This window comes from Pleurodeles waltl, chromosome 2_2 (genome assembly GCF_031143425.1).
Source record: "Pleurodeles waltl isolate 20211129_DDA chromosome 2_2, aPleWal1.hap1.20221129, whole genome shotgun sequence".
Taxonomy (NCBI): Eukaryota; Metazoa; Chordata; class Amphibia; order Caudata; family Salamandridae; genus Pleurodeles; species Pleurodeles waltl.
Window position 1 is genome coordinate 1187941898 of NC_090439.1, and position 25536 is coordinate 1187967433.

General features: G+C 43.3%; 1 protein-coding gene and 1 pseudogene across 3 annotated transcripts in view; both read left to right on the forward strand.

The window, feature by feature from the left end:
• Nucleotides 1–25536, forward strand: part of LOC138283061 (uncharacterized) — a 339327-nt gene that overhangs the window by 116555 nt on the left and 197236 nt on the right. The window contains exon 6 of one of the 3 annotated variants that reach the window (XM_069221203.1): nt 786–5729. The exons of 1 other annotated variant lie outside the window; for it this stretch is intronic. The gene's annotated coding sequence lies outside the window, so the exon portion shown is untranslated. Of the gene's footprint in view, nt 1–785; nt 5730–25536 lie in introns of those variants that run through there. One more of the 3 variants, XM_069221205.1, reaches the window with a different exon arrangement.
• Nucleotides 10769–25536, forward strand: part of LOC138279249 (uncharacterized) — an 84275-nt pseudogene continuing 69507 nt past the window's right edge.

Genomic DNA, 25536 nt, shown 5'->3' on the forward strand with positions numbered 1-25536 from the left:
TTCAGGGATGACCACTGCAGGTGTGTACTAGCCGCCACTGAGTAAAACACTTTCAGCGATGACCACTGCAGGTGTACACTAGCCGCCACTGAGTAAAACACTTTCAGGGATGACGACTGCAGGTGTATACTAGCCGCCACTGAGTAAAACACTTTCTGGGATGACCACTGCAGGTGTACACTAGCAGCCACTGAGTAAAACCACCACTGGAGGTGTACACTAGCCGCCACTGAGTAAAACACTTTCTGATATGGCCACTGCAGGTGTACACTAGCCGCCACTGACTAAAACACTTTCAGGGATGACCACTGCAGGTGTACACTAGCAGCCACTGAGTAAAACACTTTCAGGGATGACCACTGCAGGTGTACACCAGCAGCCACTGAGTAAAAAGCTTTCTGGGATGACCACTGCAGGTGTACACTAGCTTCCACTGAGTAAAACGACCACTGCAGGTGTACACTAGCAGCCACTGAGTAAAACACTTTCAGGGATGACCACTGCAGATGCACATTCATTTGCAGTGGCCATCGAGGGTAAACGAACATGCAGTGGAAAAGCCAATAGGGTTTATAGACCCATGTGCTTTGGAAGTACTTGCAGTCCAGAGTATGTAGATCACATTTGAGGGTGCACCATTTAGGTTCAAGCCGCCACAACTGTACTTCGTATGTGAAACTTCCTAATAATTTTTTTTGTTATGAATGACATTGATGTTTGTCTTACACACTGTGTTAAACTATGTGCTAAAATATCACTGTTGTGTTACATATTCTTCTCCATAGCAGCAGGTCATGTTACAGATCTACCCCTTGTATCCTGCCCCTGTCCTGCTGGATGTGAGGGAAGTACCTGGGAACAGCTTCTTGAATGTGACACCGAAGAGGGGTGACTTTTCTGTCCTGTGCAATTGAATGAACAAAAGCAACAAGGACTCTTCCTCACTCTTTAAATGAACAGATCTGTGTACGGATGGATTTCATCAAACAACAGGCATGGCTTCACTTTTCAGCTGGTGTAAGCTTTCTCTGACTGTAAAGCATGTATTAATGGCGGAAATCCACCTCACCCCGTTAAATATTTTATTATTTTGTTTTATAGTCCACTTTTAATGTTATTTTCATGCTGTGTTGGTACTGAAATCAAAAGCCTGAAGAAGTTGTACTCAATCTAGGATTGCATGTGAGATAGTTTCATTCTTCAGGGTGAAATAACTTACTATGAGAACAATGTGCACCTTGTGGGGAGGGAGAGTTTACGCACCAGGGGCCTCACCATGGAGGTTCACTGTGACAGCACACAGCGCCTGCTCCTAGCACCTCCTGGCGCTCTTTAGCTATCCAAGAGCCGCTGAAGCTTGTCTGCCTCCTCCTACAGTAAGCATCACACTTCCTGTTCCTGTTTTGCGCCAATGGTTGTTCTCTCATTTACATGGGGGCGGCTCCAAGTGGTGCATTCTGGGAGTGAAGAAAGGCCCACTGTAAAGACAAACCTGTCTAAGGAAGTTTCAGTTTTATTAATAAAGTGTTTAGTTAATTAAAACCATTACACATAGAAATTATGCATTAAAACAAAAAATACATTCAGTTAAAGAAGGGCTTTTTACGCTATTGTCCAAGTCTAAATGTCTTTAGAGGTTCCCAGATTCCAATAATAAGACTAGTTCATTTCAGCAGCAGTTGCCAGAAATAGCTATAATAGGACTAGTTTAAAAAGTTTTGGTTTATCTCATTACAGGCTTACAATGGCCTTCTGTTTATCAGGGCTGGATTATGGTGATCACGTCATTATTCCTGTGATTCCAGGGCCAATGTGGATTGGCAAGTCAACAGTTACATGATTATTGGACTTGTAATTACTGTTATAAGTGTTACTTTTGCCTCAAACATGGGTCACATTTTACGACCCGTGTGTTCAGCCGGATGTGGACAGGGTTTGCAGCCCCGTCATGCACAGTTTCCTCATCAATAATTTTATTGCAAGTGTTGCAGTTATATGTTAAATGATGTCACAGAAGATTTAATTACTATTACATTATGTGGGGATAAGTAGCAGTGCATTGAGAGGGCACGAGTTATAGTTACCTTATGGTGCAAGTTATAATTTCTTGAGATAAGTATAATTATAACTGTTGCGTTTCAATGGTTTTGTGTGTGTAAAATATGAACCTATAAGATCCCTCTAACATTTGGGTTTTTCGTGAATTTCAAAGGTTTTTCTATATTCAATTTCCTAACTATTACACCTAATATGGCAGGGAGGGGTGCTGTGTGCCCTCCCCTTAAATTGTACTCCTGGCCCCAGAAAGAAGCTGGCTCCACAGAGTGATGGTGGGGGGGTCAGTGCGGCCCACCTCAAATTAAGTCAATCAGCCTGCCTAGCTTTGCCCTGGGCAGGCACCAGGGCCAATCTAGGCAATGGGTAGGGGCACCCACCTCCTCACAATATTTAACATTATATGCCCCCTGGATCTGTCGCACCCAAGGGCTAAATGTTAAACAAACGTAGGAGGCCACGCTTGTATTTTTTAAAATATTTGACTGGATTTGTGGATCCTCCAGGATTTTGCAGCAACACATAAAAATAAATTGCTTGTTGACCCAGGTGGAATCCCTGGGGGACATCAGTCCCAAGCCCAGGGGGTCAGCGTATTCCTACCCTGCCCTCTTTTCTTTATTTTTTACATTTATTGTGACTCGGCTGAGTCAGAGTCCCAAAATGGCTGCCAACACTTTCTGGTTTAAGTGTTGGCAGCCAATCAGATATGTCCACTTAGGATCTGCATCCCTAGATGTCTATATTTGTTTTTTCTTCTATAACTACAAAACTACTGAACCGATTTACACCAATTCACGAAAAGAGCTCTTTCTGGACTAAGAGCTAGCTTTCTACCAAATTTGGTATAACTCCAAATAATGGTTCTGGTTGTAGTAGTGACTTAAATGCATATGGGAAACTGCATGGGGAAAACACATTTTCTGAGCCCCCCTTTTTCTAGGCCCCAGCTTGACCAATCACCCCAAAACTTTCACGACACCAGCTGAAGTTTGTGTCATACACATTTTTAAAAGTATGTGCAGATTCATCAAATGGCACCAAAGTTAATGGCAAAACAAAAAGTGACTTTCCCATGGAAACCAGGTCCTAACTATAACTACCTACTGGCAACTCTAGAGATATATTTACTAAAAAGCCAAAGGTTACAGGGTCCATATAGTTAGTTTCAGATTTGACGTGCACAAAACCATAGAAATTCAGCTGTTATAGTTAGAGTTATTTCAAGTAACTACAACTCCTGCCCGTAGGTAGCGATAGCTCGCGCCCTTGCCATGCACAGCTTTCTCATCAATAATGTTACTGCAAATGTTATCGTGATATTATCAATGATGTCATAGAAGATGTCATGAGTGATGTAATATCTGCTCCTGTTGAAAGTTCATGTGTTACTGAAAATGTCAGACTGAGAAAGATAGTGTGAGTTTACAGAAAATACACTCTCATTTTAGCTTCCGGAGCACCTTCGTTCACCTCTATGGGAAAATCATGAGAAAACATGATTGATGAAATCCCAGCAGAAGGCTTCTTCACAGGGTAAAATCACCTTAGCAACAAAGGATGTATATTGCAACTCAAGTCTGTTGTCACCCTTTAGTCATTCTCCTTTGTGTGGCCCTCTAATCCCATCATTCACTGCAATGCATTTCAGTGGGCGCTATCATGTATATTGGTCCTGAGATGACCGCCAGCACGTTTGGTTAAAGTGCTGACAGCCAATCAGACCTCACTGTGAGATCAGTTCTTAGGTCCCCCCAGATATACACATTTCGTTCTCTTTCAATATCTCAAAAACTACTCAATAGATTTACACCAAATAATGAAAATAGTGCTTTCTGTACTAAGACCTGCCTTTCTGCCAAATGTGGGGTACTTCTGTTCAGCAGTTTGGTCTACAGTCGTGTCTAAAGTCCCTGTGGGAATTACCATGAACACGCTTTTTTTGCCCCACCCTTTTTCTTGGCCCCTGCTTGACAGATCACTCTCAAACTTCCTATGTGCAACAGAACCATAGAGAACACTTGTTTTGGAAAATTTCATGAAGTTTCATCAAATTGTGCCAAAGATATAGCCAAGTCAAAAAACACCTTCCCTTTGGAAACTAGGTCTGAACTATATGGACCTTTCATCCAACAGTCGGTAAAATACGTATATTTGTTGTTTATGAAGACGGATCAGGATCAGTTTATAAACAGTTGTTCTCTTTTACTCTTATGACAGCCATGAGATTGATTTATTACCTTGGTAAAAGAATGAATCTTGTCATTTTGTACATTTTAAATTATAAATTAAGGTGGGGACCATGTATCTTGAAATGAAAACAAAACAATGTATATTTCTATGTGGTCCCTTTAAGTGGTTTATGGAAGGGGCAGGGTTTGCCCCTTTTTAAATTGTACGTGTACTTTGTTTGTTTCTATGCCAGTTGAAGGCTACGGCCGAAACGAGATGCCATGATATCCAAATGAAATTCCACATTGAGCAAAAAGAATAAATCGTGGATTTGACTTGGAGTGTGCCGCCTTCATTCTTGACCTCTGTGCGGCTTGTGAGGTTAATGTAAGCCGCTTCTGAGAGTTGGAAATTATATGAGTCTCATATATATATTCACTGAAAAAATAAGGGTCAGAGTAACTTTATAGTTAGATGCAATAAAAGAGTTTTCAATAAGAAGAAACGTAGAAATGAACTGAAAAAAACAAATGTTAATGTATTGTTATAGTTTGGTGAATTTCTCAGTGACAATGTTAATGTTTTAAACTAAAAAAAACGCATAAATTCACCAGTTATAGTTAGTAGCTCTATGACTTGTGTCCCCGCCATGTACTGCTTATGGCATCACTTATGACATGTTCTATGGCATCATATATGACATCTCAATTGGAATCTTTGAAAACACAGCTGATGACATCATCCAAGCGTGGTTTTCCCTCATATTCAATCTGTATACAACCGTTCTTGTAGTACTTTAAAATACATATACATGCCAGAGAACAACTGCATTCATTTTCAAATATTTAAAAGCTATTAATCAAAGAAGTCAGTAGTAACTTGAAACATTGTATTAAAAAAACAAATTAATAAACTACAACAACAGTAAAAAAAACTAAAATTTACAAATTATTATTTATCTATTATCTTTGGTAAAATATACGAAAAGGGGTTCTACAGTGTCCGTTAGGACAAGGAATACACAATGAGTACCACTGGCATGTGGCAACAATTGAGGGTTATGGACCCTCAACACCTTGCTCGGGCTGAGTTAACCCATGCTGCAGAGCTTGATAACTCCTCAGGGGTTGTAATGTCTCCCCTTGCTTGGTACCCACTGAATGACTAGACCACACACAGAGCTGTAAATTGACAAGTCTTTCTTCCACCGTGTATACCTGTAAACTTCAACATTCTATACCAAGCCTTCACTACATCCCATTCTAGTGACTACTTCGCACTGACACAGAGTCCTCGGGGACTCAGAAAGGTTCCGTTCGAAACAAAGCAAGTCACACTGTGCCTGCCCAGGTACTCAATGCTCAACCAGAAAAAAAACCCTCCTCATATAAATGTATCACTTTTTCACTACTTATGTAAGCAGTTCATTTTGTCATTGAAAACAAGTAGAGTAGATCTACACAGAACAAGTTTCTCCAAGGAAATACATTAATCCACCCAGTTACTGTTCATAGATCTTCCAAAGTAAACAAATATTGTTTTACTCATCCGTATGTTGTATGACATGTGTCTGTTTTTCCACGCTTCTGTTTTCCATTTGCACCCCAAAGAAGACAAAGGACCTGATTTAAATGCCCACAGAGGAGACTACAAATGTGCCGGATATCCAGTCCACCTTACGACAATCCTATTATATCCAATGGGGATGGGATATCTGTCCAGTTTGTGACAGAGTATTCCCTCCACCGACATATAAAGTTACATGCTGGTCGATAATTGATTACAATAATACATCACTACATTCTCTGACCAAATTACTTTATGTTCCTTTCTCCTTTCTGTTTAAAAAATCCACAGCCTCAAATACAGTTTTTTTGATCCACAACTGTTATAACATGCATTCAACTATAGTTCCATAACCATTTGTAAAGTAACACATTTCTTTTCACATGCCTTTGGTAGAGCCCAGTCTGTCTCAGTTCTAAATTCAGTCACCTCTGTTGAGCACAACTCCAACAGGCTACCTTCTCCTACACATCGAAAAGAACAATCTGAGCTATCTCTAGTTCAATCAATCAAAGCATTTGTAAAGCGCACTACTCACCCGGGAGGGTCTCCAGGTGCTGATGGGGGGCTGCTACTGATTGAACAGCCGAGTCCTGAGGTGTCTCCTGAAGGTCAGTAGATGCTGTGTCTGTTGTAGGTGGGTGGGAAGAGTGTTCCACGTCTTGGCGGTGAAGTGGGAGAATGATCTGCCGCCGGCAGTCGTTCTGCGGGTGTGTTTGCACTCAGTCTCATCACAGCATTTCTTTAACAATTCAATACAAATGCTAACTATTAGTCTAGACTTGGGACTTTTTTATACAATCTAGCGAGATTCTTGTGAGACCACAAAACACCTTTTTGTTAATGCAGCAAACTTCACTTCTTAAAGCTTGGGATACTCCCTAGAGTCTCACTCAATCGAAACAAAATTGTAGGGAAATAGTAGTATGTGGAATGGAGTATCCTTCCCATTGAGACCTATCTCTTACATGTCAGGTGTGTGTAGCAGGGTGTGGGGAGAGACTTGCCTCTCCATTCAGACTTCTGTCTCAACTGACAGATGTACATATCAGTGTGTATGGAGGAACTGGTCTCTCAAGTGAGACCCCTCTCGGATGATGGGTGTGCATAGTAGGGGGAGAGGAGAGACTGGCTTCTTCCCTCAGCCTTCTCTCTCTCACATGAAAAATGTGTGTAGTAGGGTATCTGCCTGGACGGTTCTTTCTCTCCAAAGCTCTTTCTCAGATAACATGAGTGCGTAGTAAGGTGTGTCCATAGACTGCCCTCTCCTCCCAGACCTTTCTCTTAGATGGTGGGTTTGCATAGTAGGGTGTATGGAGAGAGAATGCCTCTCCACAAAGTCCTTTCTCTCAGGTCACAGGTGTAGGTATGAGGGTGTGTACATGGACTGCCTCTTCCACCGGACCTCTGTCTCAGATAAAGCTGTGCATCGTAGAGTGTGCACATGGACTGCCCTCTTCTACCGGACCTCTGTCTCAGATAAAGCTGTGCATCGTAGAGTGTTTACATGCACTGCCCTCTTCTACCGGAAATCTGTCTCAGATAAAGCTGTGCATCGTAGAGTGTGTACATGCACTGCCCTCTTCTACCGGACCTCTGTCTCAGATAAAGCTATGCATCGTAGAGTGTGCACATGGACTGCCCTCTCCCTCCGGACCGCTGTCTCAGATAAAGCTGTGCATCGTAGAGTGTGCACATGGACTGCCCTCTCCCTCCGGACCGCTGTCTCAGATAAAGCTGTGCATCGTAGAGTGTGCACATGGACTGCCCTCTTCCACCGGACCTCTGTCTCAGATAAAGCTGTGCATCGTAGAGTGTGCACATGGACTACCCTCTTCCACCGGACCTCTGTCTCAGATAAAGCTGTGCACCGTAGGGTGTGCACATGGACTGCCCTCTTCCACCGGACCGCTGTCTCAGATAAAGCTGTGCATCGTAGAGTGTGTACATGGACTACCCTCTTCCACCGGACCGCTGTCTCAGATAAAGCTGTGCATCGTAGAGTGTGTAAAAGGACTGCCCTCTTCTACCGGACCTCCGTCTCAGATAAAGCTGTGCTTCGTAGAGTGTGCACATGGACTGCCCTCTTCTACCGGACCTCCGCCTCAGATAAAGCTGTGCATCGTAGAGTGTGCACATGGACTGCCCTCTTCCACCGGACCGCTGTCTCAGATAAAGCTGTGCATCGTAGAGTGTGCACATGGACTGCCCTCTTCTACCGGACCTCTGCCTCAGATAAAGCTGTGCATAGTAGAGTGTGCACATGGACTGCTCTCTTCCACCGGACCTCTGTCTAGATAAAGCTGTGCATCGTAGAGTGTGCACATGGACTGCCCTCTTCCACCGGACCTCCGTCTCAGATAAGGCTGTGCATCGTAGAGTGTGTACATGGACTGCCCTCTTCCACCGGACCGCTGTCTTAGATAAAGCTGTGCATCGTAGAGTGTGCACATGGACTGCCCTCTTCTACCGGACCTCTGTCTAGATAAAGCTGTGCATCGTAGAGTGTGCACATGGACTGCCCTCTTCCACCGGACCTCTGTCTCAGATAAGGCTGTGCATCGTAGAGTGTGTACATGGACTGCCCTCTTCCACCGGACCGCTGTCTCAGATAAAGCTGTGCATCGTAGAGTGTGCACATGGACTGCCCTCTTCCACCGGACCTCCATCTCAGATTAAGCTGTGCATCGTAGAGTGTGTAAATGGACTGCCCTCTTCTACCGGACCTCCGTCTCAGATAAAGCTGTGCATCGTAGAGTGTGTACATGGGCTGCCCTCTTTTACCGGACCGCTGTCTCAGATAAAGCTGTGCATCGTAGAGTGTGCACATGGACTGCCCTCTTCCACCGGACCACTGTCTCAGATAAAGCTGTGCATCGTAGAGTGTGCACATGGACTGCCCTCTTCCACCGGACCTCTGTCTCAGATAAAGCTGTGCATCGTAGAGTGTGTACATGGACTGCCCTCTTCCACCGGACCTCTGTCTCAGATAAAGCTGTGCATCGTAGAGTGTGTACATGGACTGCCCTCTTCCACCGGACCTCTGTCTCAGATAAAGCTGTGCATCGTAGAGTGTGCACATGGACTGCCCTCTTCCACCGGACCTCTGTCTCAGATAAAGCTGTGCATCGTAGAGTGTGCACATGGACTGCTGTGCATCGTAGAGTGTGCACATGGACTGCCCTCTTCCACCGGACCTCTGTCTCAGATAAGGCTGTGCATCGTAGAGTGTGCACATGGACTGCCCTCTTCTACGGGACCTCTGTCTCAGATAAAGCTGTGCATCGTAGAGTGTGCACATGGACTGCCCTCTTCTACGGGACCTCTGTCTCAGATAAAGCTGTGCATCGTAGAGTGTGCACATGGACTGCCCTCTTCCACCGGACCTCTGTCTCAGATAAAGCTGTGCATCGTAGAGTGTGCACATGGACTGCCCTCTTCCACCGGACCTCTGTCTCAGATAAAGCTGTGCATCGTAGAGTGTGCACATGGACTGCCCTCTTCTACGGGACCTCTGTCTCAGATAAAGCTGTGCATCGTAGAGTGTGCACATGGACTGCCCTCTTCTACGGGACCTCTCTCTTAGATGACAGGTGCGTGTAGTAGGCTGTATGAAGAAAATTGTCCTCTCCAGTGAGACCTCTTTCTCAGACGATAGGTGTGCATAGTAGGGTGTGTGGAGAGAAACCAGCCTCTCCTCTGAGACCTTTCCCTTCAATTAACCGGTGTACATAGTACGCTCTGCCCAGGGACCGTTCTCTCTCTCTCTAATAATGGATGTGCATAGTAGGGTGTGAGAAGAGACTATAGCCTACTCACAATTCTTAAAAAAAACAATGGCTGTAAATAGTACACTTTGACATCATATCCACCAATACTCCTTCCTACTGTCCCAAGTGTGCATACTTCAGTCTATTCAAGATCACCAACTCCTTTCTAATGTTCACGATCACGCAAGAGTCTCACAAGGTTGTAACTTTTTTTTAAAATTAGGAATTAACTGTCTACTCATTACAGTACTTATCTCGTACACACTTCCTCTAAAAAACAATGACCACAGTTTGCATTACTATCAATAGAGTGTATTCAGAACTCAGCTATCTCTTTTAACTATTCCTGATCTCATGAGAATCCTGTTAAATCGTAAAAACTAGTGAAAAACAATATACATTTATTTTCTTCACAGTAGTTATCCCTTAGACACCTCCTCTCGAAATTCAGGGGGACATCATGCCTTTCTGCTGCCCCTTATATTGCTTTTTTAATTTTCATTTCCACAACTCCTCTAATTTTTCACAGTAAGCCATAATGGCTGCAATTTCATTCCTAACATTCCAACAGCCAGACAATCAGAGCGCCTACTCTCACGAGACTTGCGGGAACCTTTTGCTACTGCAAAAACATAAAGCTTTACAGGAAAATGGGGCCTCTCTACCAATCACAGGCCCCATTTTTAAATTTGCGCTCCCGTGGGACTCCTGCGAGCCCAACTGTCCAAATGTACAATTATCTTTGACCCTTTATTGCAATAACGGAACAACACCAAACACAAAGGGGCATATTTATAATCTGTTTACGCCATTTGTGTATAATTTCTTTATGCAAAACACAGCAAACTTAACTCCATAATTATGTTTTGACACTAGACCCATCTAGTGTCAAAATATAGGAGTTAACGCCATTTCTTAAATGTGTGCACCCACCTAGCGTCAATGAGATGCAAGGTAGGCATTCGTCTCCAGAAAATGACTGTATGCCCGTAGCGCCATATTTATCCCCTGTGCAAAAATGGAGCACAGGTGGGTCTAAATAATGGTGCTAAGACTACTTAGTGCCATTATTTAACACCTGGGTCAGACCAGGCATTAAAGTACATGTGGACCCATTTCCATGGCCAAAGACCATGGAGTTGGTCCACAGGTGCCCACCCCAAGCCTCAGGAACACCCCTACCCACATGGGAGGAACACCAGAAGATGGGGGACCTCATTCAAGGTAAGTATAGGCAAGTTTAAAAAAAAAAAAAATTCTAAGTGTCACCGAGGGCCCTGCCTTGGGACCCCCTGCATGAAACTGGGTGCAATGGCCATGCCCAAGGGACATTAGTCCGCTGTGCTGGCCATTGGGGTGGTGGGCATGACTCCTGTCTTGGGCATGACTTCTGTCTTTGCTCAGACAGGAGTCATGTGTTATGGATGGTTGTGCATCAGGAAATGACGCTAGGCTGGTTAACAGCCTTTTTCTTGCCTCTAACCAGCCTAGCGTCATTTTTTGAGACAAAACCCCCTTCGCCCCAACTGCCACCCCCAACTAGCTAAAGTCTTTTTTCTGACGCTAGCCCGAGCTTAGCGCCGGCTTGTGGCATTCCATAGGTTTGGCACTCGGCTGGCGCTTTGGAATGACGCAAGCCAGCGGTAAACTTTAGTGCAGTTTTGCACCAAAAAGTATAAATATGGGCCAAAATCCCCACTCAAATTCTATAGACTGTTTCAGGCACAGCTACAGCAAAAACCGCTGAATGGATCACACCAAATTCAGGAGGACGCTAGATCTTCGTTGACAGATTGCGCTTTATGTGATGTGATGTAAATCTGTTCAGTCGTTTCTGAGATATTAAGGGTAAAAAATAATTGATATCTGGGTGGTTCGGCTGATGAGTGTGTCCAGAGACGCTTGCTGGAGCACCAGTTGTAAAAATAGAGCATTCTGCTTGGCCCCGGGAGCTTTCTTCCTCTTTGGCCCGTATCACTCCTGCAGTCAGACTCCTGGAAGCATTCTGATTGGCTGCCAGCAACATGAGACAAATGTTGGTGTCAGTCATTACAGGACTTTGGAACTCAGTCCCATGTCCTGATGTTAGTAAAAACTAAAGCTATATTGGGGTAGGAGGTGGTATACTCTAACCCACTAAGCCCCATGGGGGATCCAGAGAAAGAAATTGTACCAGGAACAATTGAAATTGTTACACTTGTTGACAAAAAATAGCAACTCCTTAATCAACTAGACGTTCCTTTCGACCAGTTAAATTTATCATTTACCAACAACAGGATTCTGTCTGAGTCGTCGGTAACTAGTCAGCTGTAATCCAGATGAGAAACACTGTATCTGGGGGCAAAAAATACATCACCCTACCAATGAAAAGTACTTTTTGTAAGTGTCCACCTTCTATTTATTCAATAAAGCAGTGCCAGACCAGAGACATTTCAAGGAAGCTCAACCACTGACAACTATTTTAAAACACATGATCATATTTAGTTATCAGCTAACAGATAAGGTTTATTGTGTTTTAATTTGGCTTTGGGCATAGGCATCTACTTTGTGTTACATCAAAATAGCTTACATCATAAAACTGGGGTGGAGCGATAAGAATCAGTGTTCCGTCAGGACATGCGCATTAGTTCTGCACAATGTTTACTCACGGGAAAACACAATGAAAAAAGTTACAAAGAGACAATTTTGGCTTTATTAGCACATATTTGCAGATCTCTTAGGGGTTTCAAATGAACTGCTTTCGGTGCGATACTGGGCGAAATGTACAATAATTCAGTGTGATCCGCCGATGATGGGAATGTCACATTACACTGTTCAGGGAAATTCCCGAAAAAAAGTCCTTTGCAACATTTCATCCAATTACGGTGCCGTTGGCAGCACAGGCTCAGCATCAGTGAGTGGGTACAATGTGAGCCATCACATAGCTTGAGACTGTTGTATGCAGAACGTGTGCTTTTTGCGCTATTTATTTGGCGCAGAATATATCCATGTCAAAAATTGATGTAATTCTGCATTTACGCTAAAATATAATGTGAAATGACAGATTTGCATTTTGAGTAATTTAGCCTAATTTCTAAAAATTTTCAAAAGATGATTCAGGTGATTGCGCAAAAGTAAATTGTGCATATTTTTATAGCATGAGAAGGCCAACTTAGGTGGTTAAATCACATACGACAGAGGTCAGTGTGTATTCTTCCATCACCGGTGTAAATCTCTAATCATCATGAAAGAGCTTTACAGATGTATGTGCTGGTGCAGGTCGTTGCCTGTGACCTGGAGGTCAAACGGTTATATTCTATGGGGCATATTTAAGAGCCCCTAGTGCCACCAGACCATCACTTTTAGTGACGCTCCGGTGGCGCTGTTCACTGCACGGTATTTACAAGGTGGCGTTAAGCCACTTTTTGTGGCTTGATCCCACCTTATAAATATGGCCCCTTCACATGCACTACTTTGCGCAGAAGGGGCATGCAATGGGTGTTGCTGTGGGCGTGAAACAGCCACACCCGTTACATTATGTCGCTGCCCCAGATTTACGAGTTTTTTTCACAAATTTGGCTCAGCAACGTGCACCGTCATTTTCACTTAAATCTGACCCTAAGTACAATAGTGGAGTGGATTAAAGTATTTGTTGCAGAGACCCACATCCTCTGTGCAAATCAGAAGCCTGGAAAAATGGCTCATAGTGTTGTGCAGTCATCTCACCATCAAGGCTCCCTCTCTGCAATGCACACACAGGAATTGCACAATAGTGTGTGATGTGGTGTCGGTACACTTCATTAGGGCACAAGACAGAATGCCAAAGGTGGTACAGAATCTGGTTCCCACTTCAGCGAGCATGCAGGATACTGATCTACTCACACAGGATGATTGTGATCGAATGGCACCACTAGAGGGGGAGGCTTAGGAGCCAGACCCCCCCTCTGGCAACAGACCAGTGTGTTTGCAGTCCTCCTTTCTCCAAGGGCACTGCTACAGCCATACACATATGCATCACTACACATGTGTTCAGCCGTTGATCATGTTTGGACCACTTAAGGCTCAAATCAAAGGGGTCTGGACCTGGGAGGACAAAATACCTGTATGTATGCCTGGCAGGGGGAAGGTAATACAGGATTCCTGACGAGTGTAATAGTCTATTACAGCAGATTTATATGAGATAATTGTGGAGACATCTCTAATGGAATACCTGACACAGGAGGTGCAACATAAGCAGTGGACATTCCAAAGTGTGGTCTGCTGCATGAGTGTGAGAATGTACACAAACTTGTATGTTTGTGGACATTCCCAAACTCCACTGTGACCCTGTCCCACCTGGGAAATGGATGAACATTTACCCCAGTCAAGTACATTTTTATTCCACTATAGTTAGGGTAATGATTTACTCCCCCTCCCCAGATTTGGTGGGGGATGGGGCAGGACTTTCTGAATGAGCACAATCTTTAAGACAGTATCAGTTCATAAAGAGGATTTCATTCCTTCTACAGATATGTCAATGCTATGTAAAGTTTCAAACATGCTAGTAGGAGCCAATGGGAGATGCCACCTGACATTCTCACCTGAGGTAGCTTTCACCAATATATAAAAGGTGAATATTTACTGTTTTCTTTGTGAGCTGAGCCCACAATATCCACATACACTTGATATCATGGGAAAGGGTGGGGGAGTGTAATATCAATGGTCACATGTTCATCAGCTCACACAACTGTTTTCTATGTAACACATTCCAAAATTAGATGTTGCTGGTTACATAGGAATGGTCTCTGTTAGAGATGATGTGACATTAAATATATTGGGGCGGATTTAAGAAAAGTGTCTCTGCACCTAGTGCAGCGCCACTTTCCTTTCTCTCCTTAGAGCTCCCCTACAGCTCATCATGGCGCAGGGTAGGAGGCAATAGCATCGTTTTTTAGGACGCTATTGATGTACTCTGCAGAGGTAGTGCCAAAGAGTTGGCAATTTTTTCAGCCCGCACCTATTGGGGGAACGCCCCCCTTCCATACAATATGCCTGGAGCAGGCATTATGTGGCACAAAGGTTTACAAAGTGGCACAATGCTAGCATTGTGCCACTTTGGTAAATATGGCAGGGGCGCCGCCTTAGCATTACCAAAATGACACTATGGCAGTGCTAAGGTGGAGTTAGCGGATCTTAAATATGCCCAATAATATATACAATTAAACATGCATAGAAAAAGAGAGGAATGTGCACATACTATCAACCACCCCCCCCACACACACACACTTGTGAACAGTGGATCAAGTGCCTTGCCTATGATACACAGACACTATAGTATATATGAAACCTCCTTTTGTCAGACCTCAAATCAGAAACATAGGCCCTCATTACGACGTTGGTGGTCCTGTACCTGAAGAGGGGGCGTGGGGGGTTCTAGTATGGAGGGGGGAGGGGTATTGTGGTTTCTGGGGGAGGGGGAATCATCTGTTGGTGACAGAGAAGAAATTCTCTGTCACCAGTAGCCTTTCCGTCAGGGTTTTAGTGGCGGTGTTACCGCCATGGAAACCGTGGAGGAAAGCCGGCTCATAATACCGCTTGAGGTCTTCATTGGATGGCCGTTACAGAGATGCTCATCTCCGGCCTGGCGGGTCCAACCGCCCTGGCAGTCTGAGAAGGGATGTGGCGGGATGGCAGAGGCCAACCCACGCCACTCATAATGTGGCGGTCTTCACCACCAGCCCGTCGGTGATGAGACTGCCACTGTGGCCCTGGTGGTCAGTAGACCTCCAGGGTCATAATGAGGGCCATAGTGTTGTCCCCTCCGTTGCCACACCACTTGTCGCAGAATCTTTTTACATCTTTATTTGTTGGGTCCACTGCGGAATTGTTGGGAAATTTCAGACTTACACACCCTGAATCTTACTAAGATATGCCTCTGCATGTTCTATGCTGTTATATGATGATTCACACTCTTGGCACAATATAATAACAAACTAATTTCCTTATTAGGTGCATCCACAACCTGATCCCTCTATTAGTACTGTACCTGGTGGCCAGTCAATTTCTGTAGCAAGTGCATTAACCTCATCCTCTGTGACTGCCAATTGTGTATGCATTTGTCATTTTATGACTGTGTGCCTCAACAGCAGAGGAGGCCAGCGGTTGTTATGGTAACAATTCAATAGCAGGTATGAATGGTTAATTGGGAAATGGCATGCCAAATGCAATAAATCTAATCTCTTTAATTAAAAAGAAAATTATGACAAAGGAAGTAAGCTTGACTCATTTATTGTGAAAGCCACACATTAAAGCTAATAAACTTTTACTAGTACATTGTTGTTAAGTTGTGTTTAAGGTATTTTGTTATATGGAATCTCCCAGTGTACAGTAGTAAAGAAGTGTTTTGTTGCATGTGCACAGCAAATGCTTTTTGATGCACTGTAGGTCATTTGTTTTAAATTTACTATTCCAACATAAAAGATGGCCCTTTTAGAATGATAAAATAATTGGCAAATCCAGTACATTAGACGTGTCCTGTTAAAGGTGAGACCTGTTAGATCTGCCAATGCTTGTTATTCTACTGACTTGGTATCAACAACCAAACACAAGCCTCTGAGCAAGTATACCACGAGGCTGTTAACTTTTAGTATATATTCTTCCTAATTCAGCAGGCAACACTGAAGCTATCTCAACCTCAGGATTTATGTATAACATACCTAGCACTGCTAATCCAACCTGTGAACTATTGAGTTGTTCCTATAAACTAACCAAGGACATTGAAAACAGTGCAAAGATACTTAAGGCCTGGATATCTGGAAAAGCATCTCCTTACACACCATTGCTTTCTGGAAAACGATTACTTCTAATTGGATACGATCAACTGCTTAGCATACTGAGGCCATCACTAAAACGTTCAGGGTGTGCAAAGCTTGGCGATGTCCCTATTCAGAGGAAGCTAAAGTAACCTACTCCAGAGTCATCAAAAGTACAAAGTGGAAGTCAAACTGGGAAAGAATGTTTTTGTGACTTCTGACAACCTAACTCAAGAATATCCTGTTAGCAAGGAGTTTGATCACTTTAGATGGAACTCTACTAACACCGTCCCCTCTGGTAAATGAAATAAAAATCGACTTATGCAAGATATCTTTAGGGTTTCCAACTGTACCCTTGTTGCAGTTCTTCCTTGAACACTACCATTTGTGATCCTCCCTCCAGTACTTCCTCATGACGTTTGACTCTTGTACGTCAAAATATTGACTGCAAACTATTGTGCAACTCATGTATAATAATTGAAATGGAGGTAAATCAATATAGGTAAGTTTACATTTACTAAACTGTGTTCCACCTATAGTGACCTTGATACTATAAATCTTAAACAACAACCTTGTTCCTATTGGATCCTCATTATTTTAACTCCAGTATTTGTGCATCATAATAATACATACTTGATATACTGGTATCAAATGGTATAAAAGGTTTTGTCCCTCTCACTTGATCACTATCCCTGACCTAGAGACAGAATAGGGTAATGTCTCTGCTGACGAAAGTCTCAGCTTATACATTTAGTCTAAGTATCTATCTCCCAGTCTCTCTGTTTTATTTTTCTCTAAAGTTACAGAACCAGTGTATAATCCTCAACTATCCACTTGTATCCAAGAGAACTCTCTATTTGAACCTGCCCAAGCAGGATACACAGACAACCACAACACTGAAATTGACCATGTGACATTCCAAAATGACCTATTTTCTACAATATATTACATAATGGGCTTTGGGCCAGCCCTTGCTCAAGATTGGATGGAGATCTTGTCTAGCTCATTTCTTTATTTGTTATTCAATTACTTTTCTTCTTATTTTTGTGTTTCTCACTCTTGCAGCATTTCTGCTTCACCGTGTTTCTGACAGGATGAGTTGTATCCTTCCACTTCTACCCTGAGTAGATTTATTTTTCCCCTTTTCAGCACTTCGCAGGAGTCCCTGGAATTCCTTGATCTCTCCCTGTTAACGTTTTCCTCCTCACATTGCTGCCCCACTCTTTCTTTCTGCTTTCATCCCACAATTTCCCTTTCCTTCACTGTCCTGCGTTCTGTTTTTTGAGAGTAGTTAACACACAGTTTTGTTTTATCCCGTGCTCCTGGCTCCCAACGCACTCTTTATATCATATCATCTGTCTCCCCTGCTCAATCATTGCCCTTCTTAACCAATTTTGAGGCCTTGGTTTTTTACTTAGCTTTTAATATACCTTTTTAAAATAACCATCAACCATGCTGGAACACAAAACTAAAAATACCAACATGGTTGCCCATGTCGCACTATACATGCGCAAGCATTTGATGCAACATTGGCATACACATTTTCAGCATCTGCCTTTTATTAGGATACCATTTCCAAGATAGTTGCCCAGGCACCAGCCTGTGTGCACATGCATGAACATTTGTACATTATTCAATATCTGTTTAAAAGAGAGACCTTTTAGCATGGCAATGCCTGTTAAATATGAGACAGCATATGCCCAGGAGGTGGTCAGTGGTCAATAAATAAGATGGTGATAATGTCCACGCAGACTCTTAGGTTTTCTATGAAGATTATTATTGCAACCCCAGTTTGACCAGAAACACCAGAATACCTCCCATTTGTCATTACCTTTTTAAGTTGGAAACTAGATAGTTATTCTAAAATGTTTGTTCTCTAACAAATAATACATTTAGGTTGCCATCCTTATATGCATGCAGTTAACCCCCTGGGCAAAGGAACACTTCATCTATATGGTTTATGAATTGCAACAACAAAGTTTTTGATTTTCTGATTTTAATGATATTACACATTTTGACTCTCATTTGATCATGGCTTTGTTGCTTCCTTTCTGGCACTTTCTTTGTGTATTCTCTCTTAATGTTGTCACTCTCTCCTTTCTTTAGCACTGACCTGTTTAATCAGTTGAAAACATCCTTGTGGTTTCTGAGTTCAGTTGTATATGATTCCCTTGTGCAGGACCCACCAAGTGACCATCACCTTCCCACTGATCTCCCTCATGGCTAGAATTTGAGATCATATGGTGTTCTTCTGTAACTCACTCTTAATCCTCGGCTTAGTGCAATTGATTCAATACTCAGGGGGTTAAGAGACTGATTTTTTGCTGCTATAAGACCAGAGAATTTGTATTCATTGAGTATTCTTTTAGCCAGGTTCAGCAGAGCTCCCTATGGGAGGTGGTCATTTACTAATATGTGTATGATTTACTCATTAAAAGTCTAAGCACAGCTGGAGTCACACAGGGTCAAACAAAGTGGATAGAAGTTTTTTCTTACCCATGGACTCTGACCATGCTCATGCCTGACACACGATGCCAGAGGACGCCACAATGAAATGGGTGTGTGAATAGCACAAATGCTACAGCAGCAACAGGAGAAGGATCAGCAGGCCGCATTTTTTATTAAAATTAAAAAAAAGTGGAAGTTCTCAGCTGCTCTGCCACAGGTGGTGGTTGGAGGCCCAGACATAAATATCCCCCATCTATCTTTTGGGGGTTGGTTAGAGGCAAGAAACAGCAGAGACTGCTGGACATCAGAAAGTCCTCTGAGGTCAATAGGACCCACAAGACCCACAACCCACCTGCACTTTGCAGCAACCTCCAGCAAAGTGGTGGGTGAGTCAGAAGTAGGGCAGGTGTATCCTGTGCAACATATACCAGGGGGTTCCTGTTGTGATTGCATCAGCCTTCCTCAGGGAGTTGAGGTGGAGCGCAGCATACCGCAGTACGGCTTGTACCTCCTGGTGTACCCTGGTGTTAAAGTGTTCTTAACTGGCCATTGGATATAGGCCTAAATGAAGGAGTTCAAGTGTAGTGGTTTTGATCTAATCAAGGTGTGGGACTGATAAAAGGTTGCACCTATAGTGTGGGTCTGATTAATATGTAAATGTTTAATTCTGCAGCAGTCCTGTGGCCATTTTCGAAGAGGAGGTGAGCACTAGTCAAACAATTTAATTTAATGGCCTCATATAATGGTTCCAAGCAAGCCCTTAACATTTTATGGAGTGAAGAAAGTAAAGAAAGCAAGGGCCCAGAGAAATTCCCCCAGCTCACCGAGTTCTAAGAGGAGTAGCTCAGGCTAGTCAAATGGACAGCTGTACAGGGACAGGGAGGATGCTAGAGGTTGAGGGAGACACAACTCCAGGAGCATCTTTCCTAGTGAACTTAATTAATGAATTTGTGGGGACGCATTTTAAGGGCAATCAGTAAACAAAAGGGGTGAAATTGCTTTATTGTAGCTCAGGCTGATCTTACTCACTCCCTCACAGATGAGAGCGCGCAGAGCTACACAAATCTCAATTCCTGTTTGACCAAGAAGTAGACCTGCCGGACCCAGATTGTCTTTGTTGCCTTGCCTTGCCTGCTGATGGAGAGATCAGAGGAAGTAGGCTCCCATAGAAATAATCCAGGGTCACTGGGCTGGAGACATGGACCACTGAAGCTGGTTGAGGTAGTCAATAAAGGAACACCCCCCACACTATCTGATGTTGTGGCTCCCAAGTTTGTTAGTGATTCCAAGGGGAGAGGGGTGTAAAGTCTTATAGGTATGGAGCACCAGGAACTTCCCCCCTCATCGGTGTTGGTTTGGATAATAGACCATCCTTCTCTTCATCACTATTGAATGTTATGGCCCTAAAGCAAAAAAGCTCTGCAGGGTATTTTTGAGGCAGTGAGCAGGGCGGTGGAGTTGCTGTCATTGGTGTTCTCGAGGTGGAAGCTCAGGTCTCCGAGGAAGACGTAGTCTGTAGAAGCAAGGGATTGAGTGCTGATGACGTCGGCTATGGAGTCACTGAACTGTGGTTGAGGTCAAGTGGGTCTATAGATGAGGGTTCCTCTGAGGGTGGCCTTGGGGTCGATGTGGATTTGGAAGTGCATGTGTTCAACGGTGCTGAGGGTGTCTTCGATGTTGGTCGAGATTCTGATGTCTTAAATGACTTAAGGAAGTTACAGATTTTTAGAGAAATAACTGAACAGTACACAATATTGTGTTTCCAGGAGATATGGCCGTGCAGAGGACCCCCCTGATAAATGGATTTTTGAAAGTTCACAATAAGGCATTTGATTGTATAGCAGGTCAGGGGGGCTGTTAACGGTGGTTCTAGAGCATTGGTCCTTAATAAGTAAACTTACAAGGTGATGCGTATAGGTCAATGAACCTTTTGATATGCATGGAGTGTCCTAGCCACAATGTGACAAGTGTACACAGCAATCAAATGTGCAGCTTTGATAATATTAGTCCAAAAATTAAACAATTAATCAAGAATACCAAATGATAGACACCCCATGAGCTTTCAGCCATGAAAAACCACACCTCAAAATATACGTTTAGTAGTTTTTTTGCCCTTTTTGTTACAATAATAAGTCATAAGATTCATTCAAAACTTTATTTAATTTAATGAACGATGATTAGTCAATCAGAAGATGCCATGAACATAATCTAATCAACACTTACATCAAGATACATTCTAGAGCATTTGCACAAATCAACAAGATCATGCCCAGTAACCCAGTTAGTGGCATATGTTCAGCAGAATTTGTCCGTCAATTCAATTGTCATATAGTCATGTTGTAGTGTGGTTAGTTTTATGTATTCCTGTGTTGACATCTGTCGAGGTGGAGGATCTCCTGCTTTCCGTGGCTTCCATTTAAGAATTGGATTTTTAGTAATTGACATTTTACTGATTTGGCTTTACCGTCACATGCTTACAAATTTAAAAATAATTTTATGCTTTGGTGTCCTCTGGACTTGTCGAAATGTATTTTGTATATTTTTTGTATCTGGGGCATATTATTATTTTTCGTTGTTGATTAGAACCACTTGCTACCGACAAGGGGAGGGTGTAGTGTGGTCAGTTTTATGTATCCTTCGCGCGTTAGCTTTAGGCTTTAGGCCCTCATGCACTTTGCCCTGGATGTATTTTATTCCTTTGCTCGCAGCATAGAGCCTCTGTGCACTTTGCTCTAAATGTTTTTATTCAGCTTTGTACTGTTATTTTTCAAATAGCCAGTTCTATGGTCTTGTTTTATTTTTTCGATCACATTGTTTAGCCTACTTCAGCACTGGATTTCTCAATAACACATTCTTGTTCACTCTGTGCTTCAGTCGAGGTTACAGTCTGGTACATTGCCGATAGACGTGGTAGGAGTTTAGTCTTTGGCATTCTTGCGCAGGGACATTTTGTGATCACACTGACATGTTAGTTATAAAAACACTTCCTTGTCCTAATAGAGGCAAGAGGGAGATTCCGACCAGGGAACCACAACTAGACGCTGACTGCCTCGTTGCAGATGCTGAACCAGATCACAGGCCTTTGCTCAGGTATGAGTGTTGATGGCTTCCCAGGGAATCTAAAAGGCAAGTTAGAAGCTTAACATGCTGTGCTCAAAATAGAACTAACTGAGAGAGAGTAGAATTTATTAACACCATGATAGCGTTATTCTTATGTTTCACTCTCCTCGTGACTATTTCAATCCTACTGTGTTGTATGGTTCTGGTTATTGCGGCTCATGCCTTAATATCTAAAATACAGTTGTTTTATTAAAACAATTTATAAAACTCAAACTGCCTTTGTCATTTGTATATGAGATCATACTGTAAATGAGAGAGCTGGTTTGGATCTGAGTGACATCGACTTCCCTGAGAAGTTCCCAAGATGTCGTGCGCTCGGCTGCCCAATCATCCCTTCCCCATGGGAGAGATGAGGCACTGCTAGTTAGCCGGAGCAAAACCGGATTTAGGGTGACAGAGGTCCTTCTAAGTCCCCCACACCAGGAACGATCCTGCTACCTAGAAATCCAGTAGTCTCATTTAGGATAATGAGAGCCCACTCGACATGGCGCCGCCAACGATTGGTCTGGCTCTAATTTTCGGGTCTCTCGGTCTCATATATATATTGACTCCTCGGTTCCATTAACGGAGACGTCCGTGGCGCTGAGGATTTCCGCCACCACAATATAGGTACATCCTATTGCTTTGTGGTCGGTTGTTCAAGCTTGAACTTTGAAAGGAAAACCCCGATATTGGTGTAGCTTCTCTGACCTGGTGCTGTTTTTAAAACAAATGGCGAATCCTAATGTAGTGAATATAGCGCTTAATATGCGCCAACCGCTCACAGGATATCTGATAGCAATTGGTCTAACGAACCAGGGGGGTCCGGTCACGTTTGTGGTGGACGCCCATGCAGCTTATAGAACAGAGCTTTTTTATTCTTGGGTCGTATTTCCAGCAGTTGATGGGGGTACACACACTTTCATGACTACACTATTGCGAATGTCCCTGGACAATACAGGGCGTATGCATACTTAGAGATACCTTTATCTTATCAAGAACACCATAATTGGCTTGATGGCGCCCTCCCACACACAGTAGCACAAGTTAGGTTAGGTCCACTGAGTAATGATGGTCCTACCTGGCCTTTATTGGCTACATACACACCATATCCTGCGGTTGCTAACTTGGCGGTGGCTGACGTTCGTCGTTTATACATAGACTTAGCGACTACATATAGAAGATTAGTTCAGTTTGTAATGCAGACACTAAATACAAACGCAGCGCGTGCTGCTCCAGCGCAACCACATGCGGTGGTTCCGGGTATCAATCCGGCCACTGTACACTCAGTTATGTGTAAAGTACCGGCTAAACGAGAGGAAACTCCATTTTGACTGGCGCAAAAAATTAATACGCTGGAAGCAGTATCTCCCCATACGGGACCTCAGGATAAACATAGGATATTGATGATGTGTTTGCCGTATGGAATGGTTCCTATTGTGGATCATTGTAATACTTGGGGCACGGTGTTTGCCGCGCTCTACACTACAGCACACGGTACACCAACATTGGCTAATCTACCGGAAGTGCTGAAACAAATTCAGGATGAATATGGGGCTGCCCCAGACTTAGATTTAGGGATGCAGCTTATGGGCAATTTTGTCGCAGTTTCTTCTATTATTTTGAGTAATCTCAAAGGAGAGGCAGTAGCATTAGCGGTGCGTATGCGTCTTCAAAACGTCCAGCAACTTAATCAAGAGCGGGAGCTGCCGAGAATAATAGCAGAAACATATTCGAGTATCGGTCGTGATAGCCTAGGGGCTAGACCGCAAAAAACACAGTTACAGGGTAAGAGTAGTAAGGATACAACTAAACAACAGCAACCTGAGGGTACTAAAAAGCACTGGGAGAAAAAACAACAAACACCTAAAAAAGACAGGGGACAATCTCCGCAGCCGGAGACCCCACAGACTAGGTATAATCTCAGGAATAGGGATAATTTGAAGACGCCTGATAGATATCATTATACTGATACACGCCAATCTCGTTCCCTTCAGGACTCATCGGAAAAGAGAAATGAGAGAGGTGGGTGGTCAGAGCGGAGAACAGAGTACGTGAAACCGAGACAGGAATCACAACGCTCAACTGAGGTTTCTGTCAAGAAAGAAGAGAAACCGATCCAACAAAAGCAGCAATTTAAAAAGAAGAAGGTGGCGGCAGTCTCAGTTAGGCATGCCACACAAGAAGAGAGTTCTCTTGAAGAACAAGACATGGGCTTTGGCACTGTTAGACAGCGCGGCAGAGGTCACAATAGTTCGCCGGAATCTTCTAGAGCATCTGGAGGTGAAAACAACTGATGACTTCATACAAGTCGAAACAGCAGATATGCGTGTCTCTGATCCCGATAGAGTTTATACAGTAACTTTACAATTAGAAGGGGACATTGAGCGCACTATAAACGCCATCTTTTGGGACCGTGTGGTCAAATTGTATGACATTCTGCTGGCCGAACAGGATTGACCCCCAGACTTTGTTCGCGACTGTCCAGTTGGAGAGGAGGTTATTACACCTTCGTTCTCACCACTTGTTCCAGGAGAACTCGCTGAGTCCTATAGTAATACATGGGCTCTGGCACAAGCACCTGCATTATATAGAAATCATGTGGGGTGTGATAGGGATTCACCTTATCATGTAATTCCGATAAAGGGCGAACCTCAGCCACAACCGCAATATCCTATAAAATTTGAAGCAAGGGCATTGGTGAGGAAAATACTTACACAATTGGAGTACCAGGGCGTTACTGCACCCTGTGTCTCGCCGATGAATAATCCCTTATTTCCTGTAGCTAAACCGGACCATTCTTATAGGATAGTGGTGGATTACAGACATTTAAATGGACATACACGCACATATGCAATACAAAATTCACACAGCGCAGCGCTCATGAATAATATTGTGTGTAAGAAATACAAAACAACTTTAGATATCTCGAATGGATATTTCTGCCAGAATATAGCGCCCGAAAGTAGGGACTATACAAGCTTTAGTGCGTTTGGCTCTCAGAAAAAGTTTTGTTGTTTGCCTCAGGGATATAAGAATAGCCCAGGACTCTTTTCGGCTCGTGTAACTGAAATTCTGCACGAGTTGGACCCTGAAGCTTTGTCATATGTTGATGATATATATCTGACAGACGATGAGTTACTGCAACATTTAAGGTGGGTAGCGCGCATTGTTGTGGGATTTGCTGAAATTGGCTAAAAATTTAATTTAGAAAAATCAAAGATTGACTTCCTCAGCGTCATTTTCCTGGGATATGAGTTGTCGAATGAGGGCAAGAGCTTAGCGCCACACTTTTTGGAAAAATGTGCACAGTTGCAACCTCCTAATACGATTCGGAAACTCCAGTCGTTATTGGGGTTTCTAAATTTTGGCAGAACTTACATTCCTGATTACGCTACACGTATAAAACCATTATACGAGTTGATTCGCCCGAATTTCTCGAGTAGGTTTTGGACGAATGAACATACACATATTCTTCGCGATTTGCAAACTGATCTCTTAGCAGTAAAACATTTACACACTCGGGACAATAAAACGCATCTGGTCATCAGGGTTATACCTGGGGCCGTTGGGTTTACGCATGTCACCTTTAATGAGGATGAGACGGTCCCGATAGCATACAAGTCCCACTTGTATTCTGCTGCAGAACAACGTTT